The sequence below is a fragment of the Cryptotermes secundus genome, unplaced genomic scaffold, assembly GCF_002891405.2.
Source record: "Cryptotermes secundus unplaced genomic scaffold, Csec_1.0 scaffold1475, whole genome shotgun sequence".
Classification (NCBI taxonomy): domain Eukaryota; kingdom Metazoa; phylum Arthropoda; class Insecta; order Blattodea; family Kalotermitidae; genus Cryptotermes; species Cryptotermes secundus.
This window is the reverse complement of record NW_019731600.1, coordinates 382060-406191: the sequence shown is the minus strand read 5'-3', so window position 1 is coordinate 406191 and position 24132 is coordinate 382060. Positions and strand designations below refer to the sequence as shown.

Below are 24132 nucleotides of genomic sequence, written 5' to 3'. Positions count from 1 at the left end.
AAGGTTTTGCAATGAAAACCCCAATATTTATTAGTATATTAGTAGTTTACTTGTGGATCTGTGTTTTGGAATGTAATATTTTTTTGTTGCCATGGAGAAAAGAAATAAAAAAGACACCTTTATTATAATTCCGTGGTGTTTAGAAAGCAGGCTACAAGTGATGGCTTGCAGTGTCTGTAGGTAATAGCAAACTGTTGCTAATACCATGAAATTCCAAAAGTGTTGATATTGGAAGAAATGTAACTGTTTGAATGAATGTAAATGGTCATAGCAACAACAGGAACAGAATCTTAGCTCTGTCTTTTTTTTTAATAATATAATTATTACAGCTATTTAAATAAAAACAGGATGATGGATAATGTTCATAAACACAATAGTTGTATTAACATACCATCGTTACAGACTTTTAGATCTTACATATAACTATTGTTGCTGGAAACACTAAATAGTTATGAATATTCAAAGAAACATTTTGTAACACAAGGTTGAAACCTTGAAACAAATGGAGTGCTCTATTTGAACCTCTTGTAACCCAGTTACAAGTATAAGAGACCTTCATTTGTGACTCATGGTTGCTTTTTGTTCGCTTTCTCATAGAACTCAAGGGCAGGGTCATTGACATAATGGATATGTGTTTTGGATTATTATTGTGCAGCAAGCATATAAAACGAATCAGCCATCTGTACATCGGTTTAACAGACTTAAATCGCAGGGTACTGGATTAACGGCGTTGATTCTCGGTTCTGTAGCATTGTTAATTGGCTGATCGATCGACAAAAAAAATTCTTGCTGAGCGCTTTTTAGAAGCAAAACATCTAACTGTATACCCACGAAAATCTCTGGACAGACTTTCGTGAAATTTTGTGTTTAATCATTTTACGAAAATTTACCTAGCCGTCTCAGTTTTCATTTGGATCAGATGCTTTTAACGACCACTTCACGCGAAAACATGTATATGTTTCTGAATGCATGTCAAGCATAAGTTGCTATTTATTTGTGGAGGCGAAAAATGTTTCGGGCGGAAGTGGAAGAGAATAATGGTGTTCCCATTTTATGCCCAATAAATTTTGTCCGTAAGCTCTATGGGTTTCGAGGTAATAAAAAGTAACGCTAAGTGTATATTTTCGAACTCGTGTGTTCAACAATGAACAGTGATCTTCTGCACACATGCGAAGATTGTTGTGCCTAATAATTAAACGGAGCTTCCTCCAGTCGACTTTGTACGTCTGCTAGTGTAACACCCATTGAGAGTTCAACGATAAGCCTTATCTTTTGTTATATAAACCTTCTTTCCATTTACTTCTCCAGCGTTCCCCAGTGTTAATTTTAGCCCAATATTATCTGATGATAATTTTTAGCCCAATATTATCGGATGGTACGTCGAGGCCGAAGTTTAACGCAATCTACCACCGCCAACACGCTCAAATAATCAGTCGTAAATGACTTCTTTATATATTATATTATACACCACAATCACATCAAAATATTATCAGTATTGACAGAATTGATATGATGCACTGAAAGAAAAACCTGTACAAGTCGATTCTGAAGGGTTTTGACGGGACTGTACAGTACTCGGAATTCCTGAGTTCTTGGTATTAAAAAAAAAAAAGCTTTCACGAATTGGATTTGTTTCCGTTTTCAGATCAAAAGGTGGAAGGCATCTAATCTGTTGGGTCCCTTTGAAAGAGCTAACCCAAGTCACTGGACAACTTAAGTCAGTATAACTATATGTGCTGCGCCTGAGTTCTGGCCCTCTTAACGGAAGTTAAAAGGAAATTTTGCAATAAAAATTGTGGAAATGCACATGAAGACCAGAAACAAAGATAGAAAAAGAAGTGGCAAATGAATGCATCAAACCAAACCAACAACCAAATTCAGAAACGCCAATGCAGAGAAAAATAGAAGTTTCCGTGTTGTGCAGTACCCGTCTATCTCTTAGTGCCGGCCGGGGAACAAAAGTTGAACCCCGAAACTTAAAGATACGCGTCAAGAGTCAGTCAGGTCATACTGACCTTTCCTATAAGTTGCCAACCTCGTTGCTGATAAGGGGAATTCATATTTCCAGGCCGGGTTGGCTAGTCGGATTCGTGAAGCACGCTGTGTGTGTGTGTGTCCATTCCTTGTATTTCTTATATCTGCTGTTGGTTTCTGTTTCCAATATCGCTGTCGCTCCCCAGCATATCACATGGCCTTCTTCATAGTGGTTTTGGGTCAGCTTTGATTTTACAAGACGACCGCCCAAGAAAATGCGTCTCTGTCCGCGAACCTGCACGGCTAGCGGTCTGCCACACGCACAGGGAAGGCTGTAAGGGGACCGTCCAGCCTCCCTTCCAGTGGGTACCGGGGACTGTTTCCCCAGGGGTAAATGAGCTGGGCGTAAAGCTGACCACTCACCTGCAGCTAGTGCCGAGGTCAAGAAAGCGCGACTCTATACATCCACTCATCCATGCGGCTTAATGGCGTAGTGCTTAATTAGTTAAGCACAGGGACAACTTTACCTTTTACGCTGTAGGTGAAATGTGCATGTTGCGCCTCCCCACCCCTTCACCTGAGGCCGGAAACTGATCCAGTATCCGAAACGTTACGTTCCTTCAGAATACTAGACGATGGACAATGTATAGAAACTGCAGTTTTCTTGATTTTAGAGATGCAAATGTCTCATTAAAATCTTTGGCCTGTAATAGACCATTGACAGAACCCTGCAGAATTCGTGTTATAAGATATTTATATTAGACGCATCGCAGCAACGTCGTTAAAGCTGCCGCATTGGTAAGCTGATTCTGTCAATTTACTTGTTTATTCCCTCTGTTACTGATGATCGGGAATTTTAATTGCGGTACTTTTGAAACGCGTTATTACTTGTACTGTGTCTGCCACTGATATCCACGATAACGCTTATGTACCTAGTATTATCGCTAGTTTTACGACTTCCGCTGTTAGTGCAGTAGCTACTTGAAGCACAATTTGCATTCTATCCTGACGACATTTTCAAGTTGTGTATCATTTTTTTTTCTCATTTTGCAGCGTTACATGTCATTTATAGAAGAGAACTGATAATGTCTCTAATTGGCGGTGGAACACATGAATGACGCATGAGGGTAATGTTACACGAAACGAGTGATCGTATAAAGCGGAGCAACGCTACGAGCATAGGCCAGCCCGTTCCGTCGCGTGTAACAAGGTCTCTAGGTATGCGATAAATGCTTTTTATGTACGAAAGGAGTGGGCTTCTTTCTGTTTGTAGAATTTGTTTTACAAACAGTGGCGCAGCATTTGGAATAATACATTTTTTGTCTGTTATATGTATGAAGAAGAATAGAACAATTCACGTGATATGGTACTGAATGAAGAACTTCGTTGAGCTGCGGCCTTCTTATTTCGTCAAGAAATACCCCATTTGTGGAACGCGAAGTATAGCGCCAGCCGCTGGACTGAGATGCTTGGTCTATTTTAAGACAGTAATAAGATATTCGTGCTGACTGACCGAGGATAGGCGGCAGAGGTTTCGAATTGGGTACTTCTTGAATACATTGTTCAGTGACCAAGTATTGAACCCTGGAGCTAAGTCATAATCATGTCTTGTCGAAAGGTGAGAAAGATCTTTATAACACAGATCTAAGCAACAGGACAGCAGAATCCGAATGGGTTATTTTCGTTTTATGATATCCCTCCCACCAGCCTATGTTTTCGCATGTTGCTAGTTTTTATGCACGCCAGGTTGCCAACTTACCATATTACATGCGACTTCCTTGTGATTAACTTGTGTTTGTTAGGGGAAGTTCGCCATTCGCTTGTATGCTAGCTGCCCCTGCCAGCTGGCACAGTATCGGTCTTGTACACTCGCAGAAGTTAGTCTGAGAGTCGTCTCACTGGGACGGCTTTAGTAGAAGCTAATGCCATGGAACAAGAGCCCCTGAACTGGTCATGAATTCCCTCCTTTTTCTGCAACTGGAACGGCCATTCTGTGTTCACGAGAACCAATTGAGTCTGGTTCACTCCCTTGTACCACATTTTTAAAGATACATTTTAATATTACCTTCCCTTCTACGCTTACGTCTTCCCGTCCAGTTTTCAAGCTACATATAGTGCTGATCTCATGTTCTTTGGTTTGATCACCCTAATAATTTGTGGAGAAAAGTACAGATCCTGAAACTCTGAATTATGAAAACTTCTCCATCCTCCTGCTGCTTCGTCTCTTCCAAAATTAAGGTAAATCCTGTATTTAATTAAGCACTACTCTATGAAGAGGTTTGGGGGCAGTGGAGATATACTTCCACAGGTTCTTGAGCTCAGTAGTAAGTGGCGTTGGTGACTAGTTTCGTCCTTCAGCCGCTTCACCCCCGAAGATAGCCCCCGTTCCTCTCACCCATTTGAAAGGAGACTGAATGGGTCCGAGAGCGAGTCCGGAAGAGAGGACTCCCGCTCCTTCCTTCAGTCATACGCCAGCTGTGTAACTCATAGCCAGTCGTTATGGTGACCGAGCCAACTCGGCATACCATCCTTTACTTGAGATCCAAATGCATGACGTGTTAACAAAATAATGAGTTTAATTTTGTAGTGCGAGAACTGGGAATACTGCGGCGCCGAGACCGCTATGAGATGGTAACTACATCCCTCCTCTACCTTTAGTCCTAGTTTCAATTTGCTAGGATGAACACATGTTTTTCTGTCGTGGTTCGTGCAGATGTATGTTTTGTTACAGCTTCACAAAAACGGAGAAGAATAACCTCAAGGAACTATGTGCAACCAAATTTTGTGTCTAGCTGAGGGAGGGAGCTGCCGATACCTGCGCAAAAAGTCAGAAAGCGTTTGGTAACGGTTCTGTAACACGTGCTCAAGTATTCGGTGGCACAGAGATTTTGTAAATTGGCGAGAAACGGCGGAAGATGAACCGCGATCTGGACGCTCCGCCCCTGTGAGAACAAGAACAGACGTCGACCGTGTGAGGGCTTTCATTTGTCAAGATCGATGTTTGACAGTTCGAATGATAACCGACGCACTTAATGAATATAGTGTTCGCCAAATCGTTACGCAAGATTCAAACATGAGAAAAGTGTGTGCAAAGACGGTTTCCAAAAAATTTAAACGACGGTCAAAAAGCCCGTCGAAACGAAGTGTCGGCAAAAACGCTTGAGCGGCTCGAATCTGAACAAACGGCTCATAACATGCGGCGAAAGTTTGTCTTTCGAACACGATCCCCAAACCAAGAGGCAGAGTGAGGATTGGCACACGCCACATTCTCCAAGGCAGAAGAAAGCTCGCATGAGCAAGTGGAAAATCAAGACAGTATCAGTTTTCTTCGATCCTTACGGGGTAGCTCATGAAGAATTTGTATCACCTGGTGTCACAGCGAGTCAAAAATATTATCTTGAAGTACAGGACCGTCTGAGAAAGAGGGTGATGCGAGTTCGAACGGAAATTGCAGACGATTGGATCCTTCGAGCTTCATGATGACAAAGCGCCCGCACACACAGCAGTGTCACTTCGTGAATTTCTGGCGGTAAGGGCATTCCCGTGCTTCCGCAGGCTCCTGGTTCTCCAGATTTTCACCCTGTGATTTTCACTTGTTCCCAAAATTAAAACCGAGTGTCATGAGCTATCATTTTCAAACACTCGACGGCCTTCAGAAGGCTGTAACCGACGCCATCAAGGCGCTAACAGAAACTAACTTGCAATCCTGCTACGAGACGTGTAATTTCGCTGGGCCAAGTCTGTTGCATCAGAGGGATGCTATTTTGAAGGGGAAAATGTTGATTTAGATGAATATTGAATAAATGATTTTGTACAAAATTAAACGATTGAGGTATTCGATCCCACCTCCACACGGGATCCTTCCGAATGAGTCTAAGTCTGGGTCTTATGTTACGACCGACGGTCAGTCGGCCAGTCTCTCTTGGAATAAAGCACCCTCTTGGGGTTACTGCCAGATTTTTATTACTCTCAGACAGCATGTTTGTTGATGAGGGGCGCTCTCTCTGACAAGAGGACCGGTCTGTCGTTTGAAATTGCTGCTGGATCTCGCCAGCGCAGTCATCCTCGGGCCCGAATCCCGCGGGACTCGCGACCATACTTCACTGTCTCAAATTCGAGATTTCCCTTTTCGTCGGCTCCTACGACTCGCGGGGCTACGGTGCAGGTATTAGACCCCTCCTCCACACGGGACTCTGAACCAGCTCTTTTATAACTTCGGGGCGAACCGAATATAAGTCACGATGTCTTACAATTCCTCTGTTATTCTGTGTTTATTCGTTACCGCGGAAACGTAAGTTAGCGAGCCATTGGCTTAAAATGAACTATTTCGACTTGTGATGGAAGCGTGTGTTGGATAGCCGTTGACTAGCAGTGGACTATTCCGGCTTTCAGGTGTCATGTCACATGGGTTTGCCTCAGATTCTGACGACGAGACGTCAACCTGTTCGTTTTATCTTGGTTTATTTTAGATCAACCTCCTTACAAGCCCATAATGTAGTTTCTGTGCTCTTCTGCATGGTATTTTATATTTTTCCCAGTAAACAGAATCCACGAAATAAGAAAACGGAAGGCTAATTGGATTGGTCATATCTTACGCGGTAACTGCCTTCTAAAAGAAGTTATTGAAGGAAAGATAGAGGGGCGGATAGAAGTGACCAGAAGACGAGGAAGAAGACGTAAGAAGATGCTGGATGACCTTGGGGACAGAAGAGGATATTTTCATTTGAAGGAGAAAGCTCTAGATCGCATCAAGTGGAGGAACTGTTTTGGAAGAGACTGTGGACCTGTCGTCTTGACAGATTACAGATGAATGAATGAAACAGAATCATCAGCGTAGATCAGAAGCATATATGTTTCTTTCCATTTCAGTCTCACCCGATCTGGACTTAATAATTGCGCACATCTGTTATAAAAGGCAGCGCTGACGCCAAGTTTAAAAAGCGTCAAATCACCAACATTCCTATATGAACGATGCCGTCGGTTGGGGTTTCATTCACACGGAAGCATTTGAGACGAAATAGGGTCCATAAATAATAGCATAAATTCATTCATAGGCTTGTCTGTGGCATTGAAGAGAGGTGGAAGTTTTTCAGTAGCTATCATCTGGCATTGAGTGAATACTAATGCACGTGAGTGTACTGGCACGAGGCACAGGGTGATTCACATCAGCAGCACCCTCAAAATATCTCCTCACAGTCCGTCCACCTGCTGAGAGAAAGAGAGAGTTACGTAACATTGTATCGCCACTGCAGTCACATGATCACGTGGCAAATGTCAGTGATTGTTATCGAACCTGGTACTGTAAGGTCAGTGTGTCCTCATGTTCTATAAACAGGGAGGTTGGAAATTCGATGTGTAGAATCTCATGAAGGCGATAGCTTCTCTGATCAGTTTGGTCCATAGTAGGGTAAAGTTGTCCCTGTACTTAACTAAGTAAGCACTACGCCTTACAGGAGTATAGGGGAGTGGATTTATAGACCCACTTTTTCTTGACCTCGGCATTAGTTGGAGGTGAGTGGTCAGCTTCACGCTCCGGCTGCTTTACTACCGGGGAAAGAGCCCCCGGTATCCATTGGATAGCAGGTTGGGTGAACCCCACAGCCGGTCTGCACGATATGGAGAAGTGAAAATTCTTGACCCCACCGGGACTCGAACTCCGACACCTCGGTCGTCCAGCCCGTAGCCAGTCACTATACCGACTACGCTATTAAATAAACCGATAAAAAAGGCAGCTTCCTGTGTTCTGATTGGGCAGCCCTTTCGATTACTTGCGAAAAGAACGTACCCTATAAATAAGCGCATATGCCACGAAGATTTCTAGGGGTCGGAGGGCTGGTTCGTCCTCATACCGGTTCCCAGTTCGGTAATAATTAACAGGAAAACTTGTAAGGATAACAATTTGGGAATTGTACTGCATCGTGAAGGAACTCCGCCTCATTTAGACCTGCCCAGTTTACTATCCCAACATCAAGAACCCTTTTCCGATGGTAGAGCTGTCGGAGCGTGAAGCTAAGCACTCACACTTACAGTATTAAGATTACTAATGCATGGCACTATGCGTCCATTCATATTCATTGCTTGGTGCTCAGTTAATCAAAGGGACAAATTTGCCTTGAACTACCCTCATTGGTTTCCTGTGAAGTATTTCTCACAGATTGTCTTTCTAAGTTGACAGATCGGACGCAACAGCCTTGGCCACGTCAGAAAAACACGCATGCTGCTCTGAAAACCGTACTTGTGAAGCGACTTTACAGTTCCAGTTACCGTATCAACCGAGGGCTTGTAACGTAATTTTATTAGCGATGTTGCAATGGCTTCGTGGAATGTTCCCCCGCGCCGTCGTCACGGAATCTGTTCCCAGTGCAGATTTCCCCCTGACACAGGTCATAGATTGGCGTCGTGATACACTGTCTCGGCAGGCGTACTCAGAGTCTTTGTTTCGTTGAGCCTTCGGAAGAACTTTGAAGAAAAAACGGCATTACCTTTTAACTAGATTCCGGTAATGGGCTCTTTACCATCTTCACTTCTTGATTTTCACCATCATACCCCTGTACAGAATTTTGGTGTCTGCCTGCCCGTCCGTATGTTCGTCGATCCGTCTGTTTGTCCCGTGCCTTGCTTTAATTTTCCGTCAATATGACAGACACTTGAGACTGTAGATTTCATAATGAGGAGCTTCATAACTTGTTCTCTTCGCCAGATATAATTAGAAGGATCGAGCCAAAGAGAGTGAGATTATCAAGGCATATAGCACGCATGGGGAAGCGGAGGATTGCACATAGGGTTTCGGTGGGAAAGCCAGAAGGAAAGAGGCTACTAAGAAGACCTAGACATAATTGGGAGGTATTGTAAAAAGGGTAAAATTGTCCCTATGCTTGATTAATTAAATACTACGCCATGAAGACGTATGGAGGCGTGGATGTATAGATCCACATTTTCTTGACCTCGACATAGCTGGAGGTGATTCGACGTAGGTGGGAGGACAACATTAAGGTGAATCTTAGGAAAGTAGGATGGGGTGGTATGGACTGGATTTATCTGGCTCAGAATAAGTGGATGGCTCTGATGAACACGGCATTGAACCTCCCGGTTTGATAAAATACTGGGAAATAACTGAGTAGCTGAGCGACTTGTAGCTTCTTAAGAAGGGCTCAGCTCCATTGCGTTAAGTTATGGTAGAGCCATTCATGCAGGAAGCAGGAATGGCTCCGTGTTAACGGCTTGCCCAGTTCTGGTGGCTAGGCAATCGTTAAACATGAAAAGTTTCATGAATTCAAGGCCAGAAAGCCGTCATGACTGCTTAACACAGAAAACAGTTTCTTCTGAAGCAATTATATCACAAGCATGACTGGTTCATGTTGTTAGTTTTGTTGTTCTGTTGTTTTCATGACCTGCCTTATTGTCCCTGTTATAAAGATAGTTTTATTATGCTGTTTCTCAGCAACGGACTGAACCATACGCCTACGTAGGGGTTTCAGGTATCTCACCCTTGTCAAACGAAGTCATCTGCCATTCGGTATTTCCATCATTATAGCGGACAGACTCATGTGTTATCACCAGGGCCCGGATTTTGATGACCTGAAAATATTTAAAAAATTACCTATAAAATGACCGAAAAAATACAGAAAAAATGACCTAAAATATGACCCAAAAATATAATATGTCAGAATATCTACTAATTATTTTAAAATGTATTTTTAATCTTTATCAACACTGAACTCATCTTTACTCTTTTAAGTTCGTCCTCGTTTTTATGTTGAGAATTAAGCAATATTGATTGAATTTGAAGCTAAATGTTTCAATACGATTTTTTCTGTCGTGTTAGAACGCTTATCAAATGTACATATACGGTATATATTCCAGTATTTAAGTGATACCGCATTCAGAGTTGCAATAGATGACAGTCAACATGCGGAGATTCTCGAAAGTGGGAGAGCGCGTATTGTCTGACAGCACATTCTTGTACTTGGAGAAACTCCTTTCCACATCTGCAGACACAGTGGGAGCGTACTTGAAGTGTACCAAATCAGTAGCAGTAAGCTCTTCTTCAATACTGAAAGCGCTGAAGGACTCTCCTGGCAGAATTCGAGAAATGATACATACTGTTTCATAACCTGAGTTTTTATCCAGAACACTTTTCATTTTTCTTGACACCATTTTACCANGGCCAGCTGTCCTTCCATTTCGCTGCACGAGAGCTGTTCCTGAGCAGCTTCAGTTGCCCTCGCATCCTCCGTCTTCATTCAATCTGCAGTGTTTTTACTGCCTAAAAATGATAGAAATAGTAAGTTGTAGCNCACTCGTGAGCAGAAACACTTCACCTGGTCCGCCAATTTCCAAGGTTCCAATGATGACGTTTGCCACGCAGCGAGCCTCCGTATTGCAGGTCTCATCAATGGAAACGAAAATCTTATTCCCATGCACTTTATTCCTGATCATTTCCAGGATACTCTTGTAGCACTGGGATAGGTAGTTCTTCCTGAGTGTGGATTCATCCGGGATGGAACGACCACAGTTTACTTCCAGAAATTTTGTCAGTTTTCCATTGTTTAGAGCCCAAAACGGAATATTTGCGGACGCCACAGCATCACACAGATCTCTGAAAAAATCCGATGACTTATTTCCACCTCCTGATGAACACTGTTGCAGTGACATTTGCACAGGTTTCTTATTCGAAATTTGCACTGCTCGTATATGCTTGTCGCGGCCGATATGTTGTTGTACCGTGAATCTTTTTTCATTTAAGAAGAAGGAAAAGAAGAAAGGAAAGAAAAAGGACTTTTCAAGTTTGCCTCTCCAAACATCGTTTCGCCAAAGGGGGCCTTTTGTTTCGCCTGTGCTGTCGCCTCTCTGCCCTGAAGAAGGAGTTATTTACCCTGAAGGGACTGGTTCCTCGTACAATTCAGTACAGAACACCTGATTTATGGTGCTGCAGTTGATAGAACGCCAAGAGAAGCGTGTTTATCACCTGGCGATGTCGTGACACAACAGCTGATATCCGCTAATGTAATTGATAACTACACGGAGCACCGGCCTACTTGAAAAACCGATAGCCTGTCAGATGATCAGGAAATTATCCGCCTGTTATGGAACCCAAAGGTTCATAAGAGCCTGCCACTAGATCCTATTCTGACCTAAATGAATCAACAGTCTCAAAGCCTATTTCTTTAGGACCCGTTTTAATATTATATTCTCGTCTGCACTTCCATTTACATACATATGGTTTCCTCCCATCAGGTTTGCCATGTAAAGTTTTGTATTCATTTCACATTTTTCCTGTGCGTGCTATATGTCCGGTCATCTCATCCTCCTTCATGTGATGACTCGAATAGTGAAGAGTACAAATTATGAAGCTCCTCATTATGCAGGTTTGTTCATGTTACAGTACCTCCCGTTGGTTCAAATGTTCTCCTGTTCACAGACACCCTTGGGGTGAGATCCAGTAATTAATGCTATGTTGCAACGTATTGTTTGTTCCCCCTCCCCCTTCGATATCTTCCCATTTCGAACGAAAAACTGAAAGAAAGGGGGAGCCAGCTGTTAGAGTGTGCCATTTGATTTGAGAATGAAATTTATTTATGATTTATTAAACGACTCTGTCGGTTGAATGATGAATTTGGAAATGATGTAGAGGGAAACGGTCGTAGCCTATTCAAGGTATTATCCGAGTGTTTGTTTAGAGGGACTGGGGAGAATCAGGAACAACGTGAATGAGGAGATTCGGTGTTCCGACCGAAATGCGAACGGACGTCTCCCGAATACAGGTCAGAAGCGTTACTTCTCGAGCCAGCCTCCTCTGTAGGAATGCAATTACGTGCCGTAGCCAAGCCTAGCATGCTCTCTTCGAGTGCCCCGGATATCCCCGCATATCCAAACTCGGCCCGGCCACTACGAACCGAGATGTGATTTCCTCATAACTACGATGCTGGCGCCCAACCAAACGAACCGGCCAAGAAACGTCGCCATACTATTGTGTGACATCATATACGCCAACATGAAATGCATTGTTATGTATGGAAAACATACCAGCAAGCCACTGGACCGTGGTAGGAGCCGGGATAGCGCAGTCGGTATAGCGACTGGCTACGGGCTGGACGGTGAAGGGGTCGGGGTTTGAGTCCCGGTAGGAGCAAGAATTATCTCCACGTCCAGACCGGCTCTGGGGTCCACCATCCTCCTATCCAATGGGCACCAGGGGATCTTTCTCCGCGGTTAAAGCGTCCGGGCGTGAAGCTGACCACTCATCTCCAGCTAGTGCCCAGGTCAAGAAAACGTGGATCTATGCATCCACTCCCCATACATCTTCATGGTATAATACTTAATTTTCATTTCATGCATCCTGTTGTGTTATAATATACAACTTTTAATACAACGGTTTTAATAAGAAGTAGTACTTAGTTAGCTAAGCACAAGGACAACTTTACTTTTTTTAGGGCCATGGTAAATATTGTGTACTGGTTGCTTTAATGTTAAATTACAGTAACACGACAGTGGTTCAGTGTTTTGGGGGTTCGTTGGTTCTCAGAACAAGTTGTGATTTTTTTTTCCTTGGCACTCCAGCCCCAGTGGGCCTAGGCCTACCTCCATGAACTTCTCTGTTCACTTCGGTTTTTCTAGATCTCACACATTCGGCAGGACTCCTTGGGCGGGTGATCAGATCGTCGCAAGGCCTGCAAGCAGTGATTACTTACCTAAATACTGCGCTTTGGTACGCCACTGATCTTCGTATAGGAAGTGGACTGTGTTTTTTTAGTGACTATACACGGGGTTTGAATTGGTAATCAGATTTATTGAACGCTTACAGAACTTAGCTACAAATAACTACGACAGCCTCACTGAGTTACTCAGAAGATCACTGTAACTACAGCACACAAAGTATTCTCAGTCTTCCCTAGACGTTGCACTGTGGCGGCTTCCAACGGCGGGTGTTCCTCTTACTCTGGGCTTCCGAACTGTCCCCGGCCTCAGCTACGGCAACTCTCGACTGACTAACCGTCGTGTTTATAACATCTTATCACGGACCGCACAGAAAACACCGTTCCTCTGTTGCTGTTTCCAGGTGTTGCCTTGTAGACATGCTTGTTTGCGAAGCCGTTACTCAGTAATGGCTGTTGTATGGCTGCTTTCGCGGTCGTTGACACTTGTTATTCAGACAGCTTTTAACTGCCATCCTGAAATCGTCGCTGCAGTGGAAGCTGACTCTTTGAAGCAAGATTTTTGTCCTGAAGATATAAAAATTTACTTCCTACCTTACAGGAAAAATACCGCATCTTGATTATAAATTCCAGTTGGTTAATGCTGTTTAGGGAAATCATTTTTCTTTATTCTGAGGATCTTACGAAACACACAAATGCACTGTAAGGATAAAATGCGGAGTTTACTTAACGTTAAAGCATGTAGTGCTTATAATAACCATTGTAATTCGTAGGGTTAATACTCGTATTGTAACGTGTTTTGCTACTGATGACGTGATAGGGTGGCTATAGACTGGGTTTGGATTGGTAATCGGATTTATTGGACACATTTACGACTTGAGACTACGCTTTACGGATCACTGTCATACAAAGACTAGTGTTCTCAGTCACGGTCTTCACTGCTCTGCTTGGTAACGTCTCCCAACAGCGGACATTCCTCTGCTTCCGGGCTCACGTCCTTACTGGCTGGCGGCCAACTCACACCAACCTCCTACTCTTCTAACTGCCGTCTCAGGACTCACTCGTAATCAAAGTCAAAGTACACTGCGACTGACAGTGAGTGTCTGTGTCGAGCCCCAGATGATATATTAATACTGTTTAACAGTTACGGTCTTGTTTTTTTTTGTGGGACGCCCTCTCTGACGATAGGACGGGTATTGTCTTTTGTATATGCTGTTGACACTTGTCAACGCGGTCTTTCTCGGGTCCGAGTCCCTTGGGACTCGCGACCATATTTTACTGTCTCACATTTGAGACTTTCCTTTTCATAACCTCCTACGACTCGCAGAGTCACGGTGGAGGTATTCAGCCCCGCCTCCACACGGATATAGTGAAGTAGTGAAGTAAACAGTAGGGCAGGGCACAAGGTTAGGTAACTGCTCACGCGAGTTGGTTGAGGATGCACTTCACTGCGAAATATGGCAAATAACATTTGGTTTACATGTGGGTTGTAGAAGCGGTTTTCATTAATGGTGCAAAGTCACTCCCGGCTACAGTGCCTACCTACCTACACCTAGTCTACGTGTTCGGCAGGTTGGTAGTCTGTTTCTGTTCCCGCCATCCGTCCATCCACACTTAAATCTATCAATTGTGATTGGATACTCCAAAATCGGAACTCTGTGAAATTATTGGCTCATATGAGAAATTTGCATGTCGTTCGTTGTACGATGCATTGCGGTCTTCTGGGATCTGACGCCATGTAGTTTGGTAGATGGCTACAGACGTTTCGGAGGAACCTGCTGCCTCCATATTCAGGCTTAAAGCAGCATAAAGCAGGTTCCTCCGAAACGTCGGTACCCGTTTACCAAGCTACCATAATTTCGAGACTGCCGTAGGAATCTCAGATTTCTGCATAGTCATTCTTTAAATCTGACTCCCTGAGGGCAGTTTACTAAATTGAGTTATTTACTTACCTAGATGCGACTGGTCAGGTTTTCGCTGCTCTCATCTTTATCCCTGAAAAGTGTTCGCGACCTACTTGGGATAGGAGGTTTGGCGGGTCCCAGAGACGGTGTATGGCTAAACGCTTACTGTAAGTATGCGTCTTATTTTAAAATTTGGGTCATGACCGTGCAGAAAAGGAGTTCGCTGGTTTACTTTGCCAACTATTCTGAAGGGTGTTGTGCTGCTGTTCCAGTATGTTGCAGTCAGCACTCTAACTGGCAGAGTGGAGTCACGCAGAATGCGACAGTTTGTTTTGTCGAAGTGTAGTTCTTCCACGTAGCCCTTCACGCGCACAAACCTTTTCATAGGATCCGTAGCGCTTTGCGTGTTTCAGTGTGGCATTATACTTGAAAATATAGTAAAACTTTATACTAATGAGGGAATTCGCTTAAAATTGACCGCTTCTGTGGTCTAATGGTGAGAGTTCCTGGATACAGATCCAGAGGTCCCGGCTTCAATTCCCGGCGCTACCATATTTTATTAGAAATAGTGGGTCTGGAACGGGGTCCACTCAACCTCATGAGGATAATTGAAGAGCTACTTGAATGGAAAAGTAGCGGCTCTGGTCTAGAAAACCGAGATTAACGGCCGTGGAGATCCGTTGCACTGACCACGTGACATCCTCTGTCCGCAAAAGTTGACACTAAATTCGCCGACAAGCGTCGGTTGCTCGGTCGGTATAGTTCGCTTGTGGACTACAGGCCACGGATTTCGTATTCGCTTAAAATTACTAACAATTGCCGTGCATGATTCATTGTAACATAAGAATGAGCCACAGTTTATTCTGAGTGGCAATATATTTCATAGATATAATATTACTACAGTAATGTAATTATGTAACACCATAGCGTCTTGAGAAATAACGTCGTTTTATGGAACTCAGAAGATTCGTTCCCGTGATCCACTTGAATCGAATCTAAGCCCCTTACCTCCTACTATTTTAGTATTGACTACTGGAGTGGTCATTTACGTCGAATGTGATAATGTAACTAACTCCATGCAGTGTAGTTCTTTTTGAGAGGCTAATAGCAACTCAGCTGGCAAAAAGAATTCACTGTTATGGAGGCCATTCGAATTCACGATAGCACGTCACTGGACCCTGTCTTGAGCCAGACGAGTTCAACCGGCGATAGATTCGGCCCCGCGGAATCTTGAATATGCGTAGCGGGTTCCAGGTTAACAAGTAAGAGATTTGCATACCTGGGATTTGAGGTATTTATGGGTTGTGGGCTTGTGGGTTATGACATTGTGTAATCCGGTAGGTGACTCGAGGGAACATACATCTTCTGCTCTGTAGATGGAAGCAGAAAATTGTACCGAAACGTTTGGTAACGCTCTAACAAACTCTACGATGTCATAATCTAGGAGACCACAGTATTGACTGATTTGCGTCATGTCGGAACAAGCAAGTTATTGATAATATGTAAAAGATTCTTTTGTTGGAATGATGAATGAGATGCCATATATATTATTTGTTTATGTGGGTCGCATCGCAGTGGGTCGTTGCATGAACTACGTACATTGCTGCGATTTTGTCGAGCCAATTATCCAAACATTACATCCTCCAGTAAAAATCCTCCTTCGGTTCCCTACCGGTTAGACTTGTTCTGCTTGTGGAACCCTTCAAACAGGCTATGTGTATCATGTATGCTCGTAAGTTATGTAATTTGCGTGTGCATTTTCTTATTCCATTCGGTTTACTAGCGACAGGGAAAAGCTTGACCCATACTGGAGCACGCTGATTTATGAATGCTCTCTTCGCGATAAATCTTTATCACATGGTCATAAATTCTGTTGTTGACACAAAGTGAATCAACTGTAGATATATGTACTGCACTGATTAACTGAGTCCATGGAGAATAGAAAAATACTTCAATTGATTAAGAAATTCCCCACCTTTTATGACACCCGATTAACTTGTTCACAAAAGCTGACACTCTCTTATCCTCAGTCAGATGAATGGAGTTCACAGTGTCACACCGTATTTCTAAAACTACAAAATGTTTACTGCTACAAGTAACTGCAAACCCCTCCCCCCCCGTCTTGTTATACATTCGTGAGTGTGGGGAATATTAAGGACCAGTATCCGTGTCAGGCTTCAAGCCATCACCTTCACCATCCAATCACCAAGACTAAACTAATATCGTAACCCAGATATTGGAGTTCACTGCCCATCAACTTATGCGAAGCTGTTAGACGTTAGGGAATCAAAATCAGTTACTTTTTGAGTACTACTGAGACGTAAGGTGTTCCATGCAAGATTTGAGGTTTTCACGGCGGTGACTATGAAGAATGCCGTCTTCTGGCATGCGCCGCTGTGTAAATCTTGTATGAACCAACATTTCGGAGGAACGTATCGCTTCCATCTTCAGGGTAGAAAAATCCGCGAACGAGAAACCAGCTGGAGAAGTGGCTGCAGACTGCAACGGACTCCCATATTGTTGTCACGCAACTAAGCGGTAATAAGTTTACCGAGCCGTTGCCTAGATATTGGCTCCCTATTGTTGCGTGCACGTGCTTTGCGGGAATGCGTTTACCAAGCCTTTGCCTAGCAACGGGTGTACTCATTACAATACTGTTCTCACCTCCCCATCATACACTGTCGTTATTTGTGCAGGATGTCGACAGTTATTCAGAATGAATGTTACGATATTTACGTTTAATTTCATGACTGGACATTTTGTAATTCTTAATAATATGAAATTCATTTAAAAGTTTCTTCTGTGAGTAACAGTTACAGTGGACGGATACTAACCAATATTAAATTCCCTTTCTAATTTTCACGGCAGAAGTCTCATACCAAATTTCGTCTAGACATGAGGCTCCCGTATGCGTCATCATGGAATGGTGTTTAATTAAGTACAGGGACAGCTGTACCCGTTTTACCTTTACGCGTTAGTGGTTTCGGAGAATAAACCTATGAACGAGAGGACATGCTTGTATTTTCACGCCAAGTGGGCTAAGAACGTTTTAAGGTCGTAGCATTTTCCTGTCGCTTCTGTTTTTGTTTTTGACTGTACGCCGAAATCACTCCGACCGGCTGACAGAAGCCGGTACGGGCGGAATCACGTGGTTTTATACGCTCACTGCGTGGCATTGTATAAGAACTTGGCCTTCCCCGAGGTATGATTTCATCTTCAGGGGTGTCGAAATTAATGTGAAGTCATTCGATAATCCCTTCGAGTACCAGATCAGTATTTCTTGAATATGATACTAGTTAGTACATACTACCAGAGAAAATGCGTCTTTCTTCACTCTGAGTCCGTTTTAAAGTAGGATCTATGAGGGGGACCAAACGCGAAGGCATTGTGCGTCCGTGTGCCTCATCTGCGAAAGTACTGAATTTATTTCGACGAAATTTGGTTCTAGCGAGTCTGCAGTAAGAATAAGACGAATTTCATTTTGGTACGTTGTAGTCGTTAAAGTCGACTATAACCTCAGGTTTAGGCCTACCTGAATGTTTCAAAGTGGATTTCATATATATTCTGTTTTACAGTGCCTAGTAAAAAATGGGACCTGCGACAAAATACAGGCCTATGGATCGAATCTTATCAGTTTTATTTGGACTATTTTTTTAAGATGTAGCTTAAATTTAATGTAATGCCAAGGAAATTTATTAATGGTTTTGCAGTGAGACATCTGTAACTATAGTACTATTAAGTTTCATAACAGTAGATTTTAATGTGTATCGGATGAACATAAACATTAATTATGCGAAATTTTGCAGAATATATTTGAGATTCACTCCCAGGTGTCCGTGAGGATGTTGGTGCTCTCTGTTGCTTTATAGCCCCATCTTATACCGTAAGGGCGCTTCTAACGAAGATTTTCTTTATTTCGTCTTCATTCGAAACGCGAGAAGTGTCTTCCTGTGACTGATATTTTTTCTTTATATTTTTAACGTCATACGTACATTGTCTGCATCCATGTTGTTTTCGAGGGAAGTTATTAAAATTGAATTTAACGGATATCTTGAATATCTGGGGGGCACGCGGTAGCGTAGTTGGTTGAGGCACTATGCTACAAGCCGGAAGGTNCTTTACTTTACTTGAATATCTGAGTGATATTGTCCATTAACTGAGCGGTGAGTATTAGGGAGTCTCATAGACAGCCAGCCATGCAGCTAGTTACATCCAACAGGTGAACACAGCGTGCGTAGAAGACCCTCGCGTTTGTTTTGAACCAACATTTAGATCATCATCATCATCATCATCATCATCATCATCACTGGCACGACAGCCCTTTGTGAGCCCTGGCCTTCCTCACTATTGCTCGCCATTCTTCTCTATTCGATGCTACATTCCTCCAGTTCTTTATACCCAAAATTCTTATGTCCTGCCACACACATTCTTCCCATCTTAACCTTTGTCTTGCCACTCTCCTATTTCCTTCTGTGAAGTTAGATCATTGATGATAATTTTAGAGTGTTATAGAAATAAAAAGAGCCGCTCCCCTTCGCGTTTGGTTGGGAGCATGCGTTTGCTGTAGATTTGTGATTATAGCGAGTCCCAAAGTTGAAGTTGAGCGACAACTTACGGTTCAATTCGCACGACATAGTTTAGTTTTAATCTAACAGTGTGAATCCTTTTCGGTGTAAAATATGAGGACAGACACGTAGACGGGTATGATTTCTCCGTAACCCATTCATTTTGTCTACTTCTTGCATGGAACGCGTAGAAGGCATATAAAATGAGAATATATCTGTACACTTCCTGACATCTTATGATCAGCTGCTATGCAACTGAGTATCTATCTCTGGCTCTACAGTCCTCTTGTTGGACGTTGACCCTTTTTTAGTTTCTTAATCCTATACACAGTCGGTAGGACTCCTTCGGCGGTGGATCAGCCCTTCACAAGGGCGCTACCTATGCACAGAACAGCACAAACAGAATAAACGCACACACAGACATATGCCTTGAGTTGGATTCGAATCCACGATCCCAGCGTTCGAGCGAGCGAAGACGGTTCACGCCTTAGACCGCGCGGCCACTGTGATCAGCATGCAACTGAGTCACATCAATCAGACAGGAGAGATATGGGCTGTTGTGAACAAGGTGACGAACCTTCGATTTCTGTAAGAGTCGGGGAGTTTCTTTACGCGATATGTTGGTTAATTAAGCATGGAACGTAATCAGTTTCGAATGCGTCATTCGGTCATGCTTCCCGCGTGTGAACGGTTCATTGAAAATTGACCGAATATCAAGTCCTATCGCAGAAATGTTTCAGCGTGACGTTAACAGTGAGAATGGCGTCACAACATTGCCTAGCATACAGAGCAATACAGAGTGCTGTACGTATACTGCACGACCTACTGAATGCCACTTTTGTTGCTTGTACCTCTCACCAAATTACTTAACTAACTGCAAGGAGCAGAACCCTTCTTCGAAGGCTGATAGTCACTCAGCTAGTCAAGAAATTTCGCAAGTTTTATGGAATGCCAAGGTCCATTACCGTGTTCGCAAGAATATGCCACTGGTCCCTATCCTGAGCCAGATGAATCTAGTTTGCACCCTCACGCCTTGTTTAATCAAGATCAGGTTAATAGTATCTAACTTCAACCCACGGCATGTACTGTCTTCGCTCGCTTGGAAACCGGGATCGTGGGTTCGAATCCCACTCAGGGCATGGATGTTTGTGTGCGTTTTTCTGTGTTTGTGTACAGGTAGAGGCTTTGCGACGAGCTGATCACCCGCCCAAGGAGTCCTACCGAATGTGTAAGATCTAGAAAAACCGAAGTGAACGGAGAAGTTCATGGAGGTAGGCCTAGGCCCTCTGGGGCTGTAGTGCCAAGGGGGGGGGGAAACTTCAACCCACAGATTTTCTAAATAATATCTTTCGTTTAGGATTTCCGAGTAAAATTTATGCATTTCTCCTCTCTCCCGTGTGTGCTGCACTCATCATCCTTAAGTTTATTGCCAACATATTAATTATTGAAGAGTATATTATTATTTTTTTTATTGCTAGTGGGGTGGGACTAAGTCCCTTGTACTGCGGCCACTTCTGGCCTATTGTACCAGCCGCAGATGATAGGTGAGGGTGATTGTGGAGCAATTGGTGGAATGAAGATTGGCGGGGGAAACCGAAGTACTCGGAGAAAACCTGCCCCAGCGCCACTTTGTCCACCACAAATCCCACTTGACCAGACCCGGGCCGCCGCGGTGGGAAGCCAGCGACTAACCGCTTGAGCTATAGCGCGGCCCCTCCTCACCACTTAGTTCTAAAAAATCTTAACTCAGGCTTGAGAGACCAAGTTTCACATCCACACAACACAACAGGTAAAGTTACAGTTTTATGAATTTTGTGTCTTTGCGTTTGAAATAATAGATGGGGACACAGAATATATGAACTGAGTTGATAACAGGCTTCCCCTTTCTAACTTCAATCTGTTTCTAGTTCTGAGAGACGGCTTGCTTTGCTCCAATGACTTATAAAAATCCTTGTGTTTGCTTGTGTATTGTCATAACAACTAACACTTCGGGCGTAGCGGCCTCCGTAGTCTAGAGGTAACGTTCCCACCTCATGACTCGTGGTACGCGGGTTCAAATACCCGGTGGAGGTCGTCGAATTTTTAAGGGCGGAAAAATTCAAGGAACAAGTCCTCCGGGAGGGACTTTAAGCTGTGTATCCCGTGTCGTAACTTTACGGCACGTAAAAGAACCTCATATCCCCAAAGGGGATCACTGAGCCAAATTCCAGGACGTTTCCCGCCCAACAATAGTCTCTAAGGCCTCTGATAGATGGGGGAAGCATTATAGACACCGCTAAGCAAGTGGCCGAACTCGCTTGCTCGGCGGGACTGATGGTACGCACCATTTATCGGTAGGGTATAGAGACTGGTAGAATATCATAGAGGAAAGAACAATAGATCAAACTGGTCGCGGTGCATGGGGAAACCCACCCTCTCTAAATAACTAACTAACTAACTAACTAACTATGACAAAGTGCAGCGGCCTCCGTAGTCCAGAGGTAACGTCCCCACCTCATGACTCGTGGTACGCGGGTTCAAATACCCGGCGGAGGTCGTCGAATTTTTAAGGGCGGAAAAATTCAGGGAACAAGTCCTCCGGGAGGGACTTTAAGCTGTGTGTCCCGTGTCGTAACTTTACGGCACGTAAAAGAACCTCATATCCCCAAAGGGGATCACTGAGCCAAATTCCAGGACGTTTCCCGCCCAACAATAGTCTCTAAGGCCTCTGATAGATGGGGGAAGCATTTTAGACACCGCTAATCAAGTGGCCGAACTCGCTTGCTCGGCGGGACTGATGGTACCCACCATTTATCGGGAGGGTATAGAGACTGGTAGAATATCATAGAGGAAGCACAATAGATCAAACTGGTCGCGGTGCATGGGGAAACCCACCCTCTCTAAATAACTAACTACTAACACTTCGGGCGTTGACGTGTAATATTGTAAATTTTGTGATGAGTTTCAGTAAAATGAAGGGAATATCTCGACTAGCCGAATGACTCTCAGGTTCTCAAGAAGGACAAGAAGAGACAACCACGTATTAAACTTCTGTACAAATGTTTATTGTTGGTATAATGAATACACGGACGAGCTTAGTCTGTTGTACTTCTCGTTAGTCGTTGCTTAGTAGCGCTGCGGACGATGGAAGATTCTCCGCTTGGAATCGAATCTTACGTTACGACCGACTGTCAGTCGGCCAGTCTGTCAGTCTATCTTGGAATAAAGCACCCATCTGGGGCTTATGACCAGATTTTTATTACTAACAGACAGTTGCGGGTTTGTTAATGTGGGGCGATGTCTCTGACGAGAGGACGGGTGTGTCGTTTACAGTTGCTGCTGGTCTTTACCAGCGCAGTCATTCTCGGTTCCAAGTCCTGTGGGACTCGTGACCATATTTTACTGTCTCAGATTCGAGACTTCCCTTTTTGTCACCTCCTACGAGGCATTCGACCCCACCTCCACACGGCGTTGGGATTCTCCGCTTCTGTATTTGTCCACGATACGTAGCTTAGAGCTGACCGTAGAGAGATCACTGGTGTTACCGTGTTGTACCGATCTATTTCCATGGATAACTGATTATTGAGCCGTTGTGTAGCAGTGAATATTCTCTACCTACGATTGCGACTATCGTGCCGGAGGTTGTCGTTACAGTGCGCGAACCAATGAGCGTTGAAGCTGCCGTGGTCCGCACTGATTGGTTAGCGCTTGATGCAATATGGGTGACTCCCACAGATGTATTGTGATTTGTTTTACGATGCTGTGATTAGATTATATAGAGTCCAATGGAAAGATGACTGAGGAAGTATGAATTGGAAACAGTCGTGGCCAAATCAAAGTACTACCCGGGCATTTGCCTGGATGAACTCTGAGAAAAACCACGAGAAGCCTCAGTTATTATATGACGTGGTCCGACCGAGATTCGAACCTAGAACCTTCGGAATACAAATCTTAGAGCGTTACCACTACTCCAACCTGCTGTGTTTCTCATACTCGAGTGTCAAGTTCTGTCTCATTTTCATTGGTGGAGCTTAGAAGACTCATGCTTCGTAGTTGTAATATTATTCGTCTGCTTCCCTAAAGTAGGCTTATGCGATCAGCTTCCTCTATGTGTGTCCCCCCTCTTAACTTTTGAGTGCCTGAGCCAATCTTTATGAAACTTGGCATGTGTATCATGGCACCTGAGCCCATCTGAACTGTATACTTCATAAATACCTAACATCAGTCTGTATGTCTGTATGTCTATGTTGTTATGCAACAGCTCGGTAAAAACGTTACCGCGGAAATGAATACACACGCAACAATAGAGGAATTGGACGGGTCATTTTCTGTGCGGTCCGTGTCGTATCAAAGGAGAGTCTTTGGGTCTGTCTGTGTATCCCCGTATCGATTCTAGGCAACGCCTCGGTAAATACGTACGTTCCCATGACAACGAGGAATTGTCGGAGGCGCCGTTTTCTATACGGTCCGTGTCGTATCAAAGGAAAGTAGGTGATTAGTAGTGATACTCGCAAAAAAAAAATCGCTGTACTGTAGCCCTCCCAATGTTAGATCAGATTTCACTACAGTGCAGCCCTTCCAACGTCAAAAAGACGTAATTCCGATCATATGCTCTACCTCTACTAGAAGGACGAGCGGGCACTGTCTGGGAACTTTCAAAACAGGAGATATAGTTCATTTACCTCCCCCCCCCCAAATGTAGTGTCCCTCATTATCACCCCACTTTCTTTTTCTTTTCTCTTCCCATTATTTCTTATATTATATACACGTATGCTGGCTGATTTTCAACTTTGCATTAGAATATGCCATTCTGAAGGTCCAGGAAAGCCAGGTGAGACTGAAATTAAACGGGACACATCAGCTGCTGGTCTATGCCGATGTTGTGAATTTACTGGGTCATAATATAGATTCCATAAAGAGAAACACGCAAACTTTAATTGATACTAATAAGGAGGCTGGTCTAGAAGTAAACACAGAGGAAACTAAGTATATGTTGCTGTCTCGTCACCAAAATGCAGGGCAGAATCATGACATGAAGAAAGCTAACAGATCCTT

General features: G+C 43.7%; 1 protein-coding gene across 9 annotated transcripts in view; it reads left to right on the top strand.

Moving 5' to 3' along the window:
* LOC111867277 (calcium-binding mitochondrial carrier protein Aralar1) overlaps window positions 1-24132 on the top strand; it is a 114106-nt gene that overhangs the window by 6000 nt on the left and 83974 nt on the right. The window contains exon 1 of one of the 9 annotated variants that reach the window (XM_033752621.1): window positions 3053-3192. The exons of the other annotated variants lie outside the window; for them this stretch is intronic. The gene's annotated coding sequence lies outside the window, so the exon portion shown is untranslated. Of the gene's footprint in view, window positions 1-3052; window positions 3193-24132 lie in introns of those variants that run through there. 9 annotated transcript variants of the gene reach the window in all.